This window comes from Pipistrellus hanaki (genome assembly GCF_964339955.1).
Source record: "Pipistrellus hanaki genome assembly, chromosome: 3".
NCBI lineage: Eukaryota > Metazoa > Chordata > Mammalia > Chiroptera > Vespertilionidae > Pipistrellus > Pipistrellus hanaki.
Window position 1 is genome coordinate 108,087,957 of NC_140505.1, and position 9,796 is coordinate 108,097,752.

Sequence of the window (9,796 nt, forward strand, 5' to 3'; positions counted from 1 at the left end):
ATTTTTCAGACCACACACAAAACAATTAGAGAATTATTACTGCCGATCCTCACTATGTTCTAATCATCCAAGGCTTTGTGTTACCGTCTTCTCCAGTCAGGAAAATTGGAAACCAGAAACTGCACTTCAAATTTAACAATGATTTGCTCTGGCCTGGCCGGCGTGGCTTAGTGGTTGAACGTCCACATATGAACTATGAACTATCAAAGAAATAATTGACAAGCTGGACTTCATTAAAATTAAAGACTTCTGCCCTGAGGAAGACAAAGTTAACAGAATGAGAGGACAAGTCACAGACCAGGAGAAAATATTTGCAAAAGAAATATCTGTTAAAGGACTGTTATCCAAAATATACAAAGAACTGTTAAAACTCATCAATAAGAAAATAAATATGATAATTAAAAAATGAGCAAACACGTTACCAAGGGTGATATACAGATGGCAAATAGGTATATAAAAAGATGCTCCACATCATATGTCTTCAGGGAAATGCAAATTGAAACAAACAGATACCGCTACATACTGTGTTTCCCCGAAAATAAGACATCCTCCGAAAATAAGCCCTACTTACAGGTTTCCTTCTGAGTGAAATATAAGGCATCCCCCCGAAAATAAGGCCCTCCCTAGGCTAAACATGAGAGATTTGGTCCACTGATTCTGAAAGAAAAGGAGTCATAAGAAATTCACCAGGAAATTCAGGAATTGGATTGTTATGATGATGTTCCAGAAGATGATGACATGATTGTCATTGAATAAATGAGTAAATTCTTGATACTGTAGGATTCACAGTTTGTCTGGTTTGTGTTGACAACTACCGTACTACCGTACCATATACAGGTAATAAATTTTCTTTATTTTCATTTAACAATAAATGTGTACTGTATTCTTGAGGGGTTAGGGGCAATCAGGAAGGCAGGCAGGCGAGCAGTTGGGAGCCAGCAGTCCTGGATTGCCCTGGAGGGGTTCCAGATTGGAGAGGGTGCAGGCTGGGCTGAGGGACAACCCCCTCCCCCCCAATGCACGAATTTCATGCACCGGGCCTCTAGTATTAAAATATTTCTTCTAATTAATTTCCTTTCAATGTGTATGAATTCATGCACCAGATCACTAGTGATACTATAATGATGGATTTGTGTCATCTGATACATTTTTCCAAACCCATAGAATGTTTTTTTAAAATTCATATTTTAATATATAAAATTGTATTCAAGTAGTTCTCCCTTCCACCGAGTAGGATTCCTGCACTGTTTAACTATTTTTAATACTTGGGTTATTAATTTAAATTTTATATCATCCTCAGAATGTCTGAAGAGTTGTTAGATTTCAGTAAGTTACAATACATCTGGGTGTTGAAGCTTCTGTATCAGTTTTTCATGTAAAGAGTGTGATCTTTCAATTTGCAAATTTGATTCTTCTTGCATTTCAGGAAAATTCTTGTATTATATCTTTAATACTTCCATTCCATTTCTTGGCTTCTCTATCTCAGGAACATCAAACATCTTGTGTTAAGTTGTCTTTCACCCTCCTTCATATCTGTATTTTTTTTTCTCTGAAATTGCTTTTAATTCTTATCTTGGTATTGTGTATTCATTGTCACTAGCTCAGGTCTTTTCACCAACAAATATTATCGCAAATAGTATATTTAGTCTATTTCTTATCTAGTTATTACTTCCATCATGATCTTGCTTTGCTTCTATATTTATTTCTTTGGCTCTACAATCTCTCTCCTTTCTTCTTCTTTTTTTTAAAAAAAATATTTTATTGATATTTTTTATAGAGAGGAAGGGAGAGAGAGCTAGAAACGTCGACGAGAGAGAAACATCAATCAGCTGTCTCTTGCACACCCCCTACCGGGGATGTGCCCACAACCAATGTACATGCCCTTGCCCGGAATCGAACCTGGGACCTTTCAGTTTGCAGACCGACGCTCTACCACTCAGCCAAACCGGCTTCGGCTCCTTTCTTTTTTTTAATGCATCATGTTTTATGACTTTTTTTTTTTTTTGAGAGAGAGGGAGAGAGAGAGTGGAAGGGTAGGGAAGAGTCCGAGAGAGAGAAACATCAATGTGAATGAGACACATTGATTGGTTGCCTCCTGCATGCACCCTGACCAGGACTCGGAGGGCTCTCCTTTTTTTTTCCTATTCTATTGTTTTGTAATCTCATCTTTGAGTTTTTATTTTTATATATTTATTTTTTTAAATATATTTCCTTTAGTTCAGAGAGGAAGGGAAATGGAGAGAGAAAAATATCAATGATGAAAGAGAATCATTGATTGGCTGCCTCCTGCATGGCTCCCACTGAGAATAGAGCCCGAAACTTCTGTTTTTATTGAATTCATGTTCTATTTAGGCTGTTTTTTAGTGTGAAACACATGTGGAAAATTTGATTCTTTTCCTGGAGTTATGTTTTCTTCCAAACTGGGTTCTTTGACTATCTTTTTAAAAATTTATTCTTTATTGTTTAAAGTAGTACATATGTCTCCTTTTTCTCCCATTGACCTCTCACCAGCTGTTCCCATCTCCAGCACATGCCTTCACACCCACACTGTTTGTGTCCTTGGGTTATGCTTATATGCATGCATACAAGTCCTTTGGTTGATCTCTTACTGCTCCCTCCATCCCTCTCCCTGCCTTTTCTCTGAGGTTAGATAGTTCAATGCTTCTACTGTATATCTCTGGCCATATTTTTGTTCATCAGTTTATGTTGCTTATTATATTCTACAAATGAGTGAGATAATGTGTTATTTATCTTTCTCCTACTGGAGAAAGATATTTCCCTTAGCATAATGCTTTCCAGGTCCATCCACGCTTTTGCAAATGGTAAGAGTTTCTTCTTTTTTACAGCAGTGTAGTATTCCATTGCATAAATGTACCACAGTTTTCTAATCCACTCATCTGCTGATGGGCACTTAGGCTGTTCCAAATCTTAGTTACTGTAAATTGTGCTGCTATGAATATAGGGGTGCATATATCCTTTCTAACTGGTGTTTCTGATTTCTTGGGATATATTCCTAGAAGTGGGATTACTGGGTTATATGGGAGTTCCATTTTTAATTTTTTGAGGAAACTCCATACTGTTCTCTACAGTAGCTGCACCAGTCTGCATTCCCACCAGCAGTGCAAGAGGGTTCCTTTTCTCCACATCCTGACCAACACTTGTCATTTGTTGATTTGTTGATGATAGCCATTTTGACAGGTATGAGATGATGCCTCATTGTCCTTTTGATTTGCATCTCTCAGATGATTAGTGACTTAGAGCATGTTTTCATATGTTTCTTGGCCTTCTGTATGTTCTCTTTCAAAAGGTATCTACTTAGGTCCTTTGCCCATTTTTTGATTGGGTTGTTTATCTCCCTTTTGTTAAGTTGTATGAGTTCCCTGTAAATTTTGGAGATTAAACCCTTATTGGAGATAAAACATTGTATATATGTTCTCCTATGCAGTGGACTTTCTTGTTGTTTTGTTGATGGTTTCTTTTGCTGTGCATAAGCTTTTTATTTTGATGTAGTCCAATTTGTTTATTTTCTCCTTAATTTCCATGACCCTAGGAGCTGTATCAGTAAAGATATTGCTACGGCATATGTCTGATACTTTGATGCCTGTGAATTCCTCTAAGATTTTTATGGTTTTCGGATCTTATATTCAAGTCCTTTACCCATTTTGAGTTTATTTTTGTGAATGGTATGAGTTGGTTGTCTAGTTTCATTTTTTTGCATGTATCTGTCCAATTTTCTCAACACCATTTATTGAAGAGACTGCCTTGACTCCATTGTATGCTCTTGCTTCCTTTGTCAAATATTAATTGAGCGTAATGGTTTGGGTCAATTTCTGGGTTCTGTGATCTGTTCCATTGGTCTATATGTCTGTTCTTGTGCCATTACCAGCCATGTGAAGAGAGAGAAAGAAAGAGAGAGAGAGAGAGAAGAGAGAGAGAGAGAGAGAGAGAGAGAGAGAGAGAGAGAGAGAGAGAGAGAGAGAGAGAGAAGATTTTCAGAGGAATACAATGGTGTCAGACATGTGAGTGAAACCTTGGATCTTCTGATTCAGCACAGTCACCAGCTAAATGCAACTAAGTGAATGATCCCATCTAAGTCACATGGAGCAGAAGAACCACCTGCTATCCCTACTCAAGTTCTTGATTTCCAGAATTGTGTGAGAAATAATAAATTATTTTTGTTTTAAACCACTACATTTTAGAGTATTTCAAATGTTTCAGTCTCAGGACTCCTTTACTTTTTAAGAAAGTATCAAGAAGTACCTGGCTTGTGTGGCTCATTTGATTGAGCATTGTCTCATGCACCAAGCAGCCAATAGATGTTTCTCTCTCTCCTTACTCTCTCTCTCTCTCTTTTAAAAATATATTTTATTGATTTTTTACAGAGAGAAGGAGAGAGGGATAGAGAGCTAGAAATGCCAATGAGAGAAAAACATCGACCATCTGCCTCTTGCACACCCCCTACCGGGGATGTGCCCACAACCAATGTACATGCCCTTGACCGAAATCGAACCTGGGACCTTTCAGTCCGCAGACCGACGTTCTACCACTGAGCCAGACCAGTTTCAGCCCCTCTCTCTCTTTAAAATCAATTAAAAATATATATATATTTTAAAAGTATCAAGATACAAAAAAAATAATAAGAAAAGATAAAAAAACAAAACAAAAAACCAAGAGTATTGAGAGCCCAAAGAGCTTTTGTTTATGTGGGTTTTTATCCTATGTCTAAAAGCCTAGGTGGTGTCTCAAGATGCCCTCACGCAATGTCATCACAAGATGGCCTTTACAAGATGGCCACTGCAAGATGGCTGGCAGGGGAGGGCAGTTGGGGGTGATCAAGTCAGCAGGGGAAGGCAGTTGTGGGTGATCAGGACTGCAGGGGAGGGCAGTTGGGGATGACCAGGCCAGCAGGGGAAGGCAGTTGCAGGGCAAATAGGCTGGCAGGGAAGGGCAATTGTGGGTGATCAGGTCTGCAGGGGAGGGCAGTTAGGGGGTGATCAGTTAGGGGGTGGCAGGGAGAAGTGGTTAGGGGCAATCAAACAGGCAGGCAGGCAGGCAAGTGGTTGGGAGCCAGCAGTCCTGGATTGTGAGGGGGATGTCCGACTGCCTGTTTAGACCCAATCCCACAGTCGGATATCCCCCAAGAGGTCCCAGATTGGAGAGAGTGCAGGCCAGGCCTGCTTGCATGAATTTTGTGCACCAGGCCTGTAGTCAATTTATATTTACCTATTTTATTTGACACTAAAACTGAAAAATTTTAAAACTATTTTGAATTAACTTAAAGATGACAACAGCCCTATCTGATTTGACTCAGTGGATAGAGTGTTGGCCTGCAGACTAAAGGGTCCTGGGTTTAAATTCAATCAAGGGCACATGCCTGGGTTGCAGGCTCAATCCCAAGTAGGGGGCATGCAGGAGGACCCAATCAATGGTTCTCTCATCATTGATGTTTCTATCTCTCTCTCCCTCTCCCTTCCTCTCTGAAATCAATAAAAATATATTTTACAAAAAGGATAATAACAATAAGCCTATTATATGTTGACCCAATTTACATATTTTTATGAAAATAACTATATTTTCCAAAACCAAAATAACTTAATAGGGAAAGTGGCATTGTTTCACACTGATTCGTATTTTCTTAAACAAAATAAAATTTGTTATCTCATAACATGAGTTACAGGTAGTTTTCAGGCAAGTGGGCAAGAGGGATGCTTCTGGTTGGAGGAAGGGAGCCCCCCCTTGAACCACATCATGTAAGCTGCTGTGCATGCTGGCTGTTCCTGGGAAATGCTGGTGCCCACTGACTCCAGCCATTGTTCTTAATGGCTGGGAATGTGTTGCTGGTCCCATCCAAAATCCAGGAAAGATTCATCTCTAAGAAGCCCCGTGATTAACCCGGCTCCCACTAACTTCTCCTTAGCCTCTTATAACCATAACTTTATAACCTCTCAGTGCTTATACAGTACTCCCTCCTTACCTGCAGCTTCCATTTCCATGATTTCAGATACATGCGGTCAACTGTGGTCTGAATACATTAAATGAGAAATTCCAGAAATAAACAATTAATAAATTGCTGTCCTGAGCAGCATGATAAAATCTCACACCGTTCTACTCTATCCTACCTGGGACATGAATTGTCCCTTTGTTCAGCATCTCCACATTGTACACACTCCCCATCCACTGGCTACTCAGTACTTGTCTAGGTATCAGGTGGACTGTTGTATTATCACAATGCTTGTGTTCAAATTGATCTTTATGATAGCCTAATGCTTCCTCACAATGACTCCATCACTCACCTCCATTCATCTCATCACATTCATCTCACATCATCACAAGAGGTGAGTACAGTATAATAAGATATTCTGAGAGATGAAATTTACATCATTTTATTACAGTATATTATTACAATTGTTTTATTATGTTATTAGTTGTTGTTAATCTCTTAGGGTGCTTAATTTATAAATTCACTCTGTCATATGTATATATTTATAGAAAAAAACCATAGTATATATACCAGTAGGTTCAGTACTATCCATGGTTTCAGGCTTCCACTGGGGTCTTGGAATAAGACCCCCTCTGATAAGGCAGAAATACTGTGCATGTAAAAGTAATTATGAACAAGCACACAGAAATCCAAATACAGAAAATGAATACATTGCAATTCAGCATAGGTTCCTTTTCAGAACAGCAGAATTACCCTATTGCACATGGGCATTTAGCCTTTTATCCTGTTTCCCTCAGCAGCTCCAAAAGATGGTTTCTCAGAATGGCGGTGAAGGAAGGCAGCTGGAGAACATCCCGTCCAAACGTTCATTGTCAGGCGAAGCTCAGAGAGGGGACACAACTTGTCTGAGTTTTCACAGCTGATTTGTGTCACATCAGGGTAGATCCCCCAGCTCAGCACATATTATTCTTTTGGCTTTTAGCCTCCAAAGGACCCCAAACATGCCCAGTATTGCAACTCACCCATTAACTTTAACTAAGGCTCTTTCCCCAACTCAAACCATGTTGTCAATCCATATTAACATTTGATAGTAATGAGTTATATAACTTTATCACCTGCATACAACTTGATAGAATTTTTTTACTTAAAAACATTTTCAGAACTTTTTATAAGTTTTGAGATGAGATGGGAGCTTACATTTTAATATTGAGATTTGTGGAATAAAGTCCATATTTACCCTAATTACACCTAACTAAACTATTTTGCAAATTTTGATCATATCATATCCTTTTTTTTTTTTTTTTTTTTTTTTTTAGTGTTCATTTTTTTTTTTTTAAAGTCTTTTAAAACTCAGGGCAAGATCTGGGCTGATCTAAAAGAATCATTCATTTTAAAGCCAGAAAGGACCTTCAGGAGTTGAAGATTCCCTAGGGTTGGTTAAGTGTCCTTCTCAGGAACCTTATAAGAGAAAGTTTACTTAGTATATTTATCCTGCACGTTTTGTACAAGAATTATTTTGGATGAAGTTTTCATGAAGAGAGCTACTACATACAGTGACATTAATCTGCACTAAAGGTGTCTTCTGGAGACGGTTCTCTTATCTCTCCCCATTTGTGTTGTCTTCCTGGTGAGACCCATCACAGAGAGAGGACAGGGCATATTTCTAATAATCCTAATTCTGCATAAACCATACCCCATCCATAATACTAACACTGGTCTGAGCGTGCAGAAGGCACTTAGTGAATGCTTATTCAATGAATGGACTAAGCAAATGGATGCAGTCCAATAAGAGAGACTCGTCTTTTTTTTAAGGTAAAGAGCGGGAAAGACATACAATCGTACTAATTCCAGAAACAGCAACAGTGATACTATTCCCGTAAAGAATAAAAAAGACTTGTTTCCGGCTAGCATCTGCCATAGTTGGTCCAGGAAAGAGGGCAGCAATGATGATCATTTCTCAGAAAGTGTTTTTGTCCAAGCACAGATACAATGGCCCTGGGAAACAAAACCACGCAAAGGTGCCGAGTCCAGGGGTCCTGCTGGCTACCCTCCCTTCCCTGACCCCAGCTTTCTGCTCTTCCTGCCCCTACTTGTCCCCCTGAGTATGCTTCAGATTCCAAGAATCTATAAAACTCAGGAAGGGCCTGAATCATAAGGAGAGAAAGAGGCACCATCCAGAGGCCTTGAGTGTCGTAGTGTAGAGCTTAACTAGTTAGGAATTCCCCATTTCTCTTCTGTTAAAGAGGCAAACATGGATGATGTAGAAAAGTGGAAACTTCAGACATGATGGGCATGAAACTTCGGAGACCATGAAGGAAGCCTTAGCAGAGAACCTCTGGAGCACACACCTGCGGTTGTGAAGCAGAGGCTGGACATGTGAGGCCAGCAATGAGAACTAGTTTATTCAATTTAGTGAGGTCTGAGTGAAAGGAAGAGTCATGTTATTGGTTTTTGATTAACATGGGATATTTGGTTTAAGTTCTGATTATTCAATAAATTGTCTTCTCAAAACCATCAAGTTGACCATTTTCTAAGAGATTTGATCATCCCAGTCATCTTAAGGAGGACAGTCAAGCACAAAAATCAGGTAACAATCTGGACTAATTCCTAAGAAAGCCTCAAGTGTTGACATAATCTAAGGTAGACTACCCATACCTGCAATTTGTGGCACTTGAGACAAGATTTAGTCTGTCACTTAAGATGGGAAAAGTTACACTTTTCCGATTTATGGGTCTTTATAAAACTACAACTGGTGTTAATTCTTTCCTCCCTTCCACTTGCAGAGGGTTTAAAATTAAGGATGGCATTCAGTTTGAGGCTGCATGGAGGGGAAGTAGTGAAAAGAAAGAACAGAGCCAGCACTCCCTTGAGTTCAAAGAGGAAGTTTAAGCTCATTATGATATAATTATAGGGAATATTGGAGGCATTGCCAGTGACTGCCTCAGAGGATCACATATGGGAACCAGTTTGCTCTTCATAAACTTTAGCTGCTACTCTTTTGACACTCAGAGGCAGAAATGCCCATGTGGGCACAGAAGATGAGCCCATGTAACCCTCCCTGGCACCACCTTGACAACATCAGAGCAGAAAAGCTCTCCTGGCACTGGAGCATGGCACTGCCCATTCAATGAGATCTCTGTGACAGGGGCCCAGAAGCGCTCACTTGCCGAGCAATCTCAACAAGTTGGCCTGGCAGAGCAGCTTTGTAAAAAGTAGGTGTTCAGTAAGTGGTGCTGCTGGGTTCATAGATGATTGCATGGACCAAAGACTTATTCCTGAAGGTTTCTTGTTTGCCTGCTTGACCAGTGAATTATGGAGCCTTTCTTAAAGTGATGATGCTTTCCTTCCATGCTCTTTCCCAAGTCCCAAGACACATATTCATGTGTACATCCCCCACGTAAAAAAATAAAACAAAAAAACTTATGGAGCTAGATGGTTCGAGTTTTCATAGAAGCTCTTTAAAATTTTTAAAAATAGCATTCTTACCCACCCTCCGTTATAAAATAAACAGATTTCTACAATATCCCTTCAGACTAGAGGCCTGAATAAGAAGGAATAACTGCAATGCGGTGCTATCATTGAGCAAGCCATCCATTGCTCAGACACTACAATTTGGAAGTTGGTGCTGTCTGAGAGACAGCGGGCATCCTCCGTCTGTGCCTGTTGTCAGCCCCGGCGGCACGCGAGAACCACCTGCGGGGCTTTTTCAGAATGCTGATGCCTGGCTTCCATCTAATCACTTCCCTATTCTAACCCAGAATCATTTCTGAATTGCTCACCCGGGGTAGAGCCATTTTATGACTCCCAGGTATAACCCAGCCTGGGCTGAGAATGAAGAATACCAGCTGGCTCCCT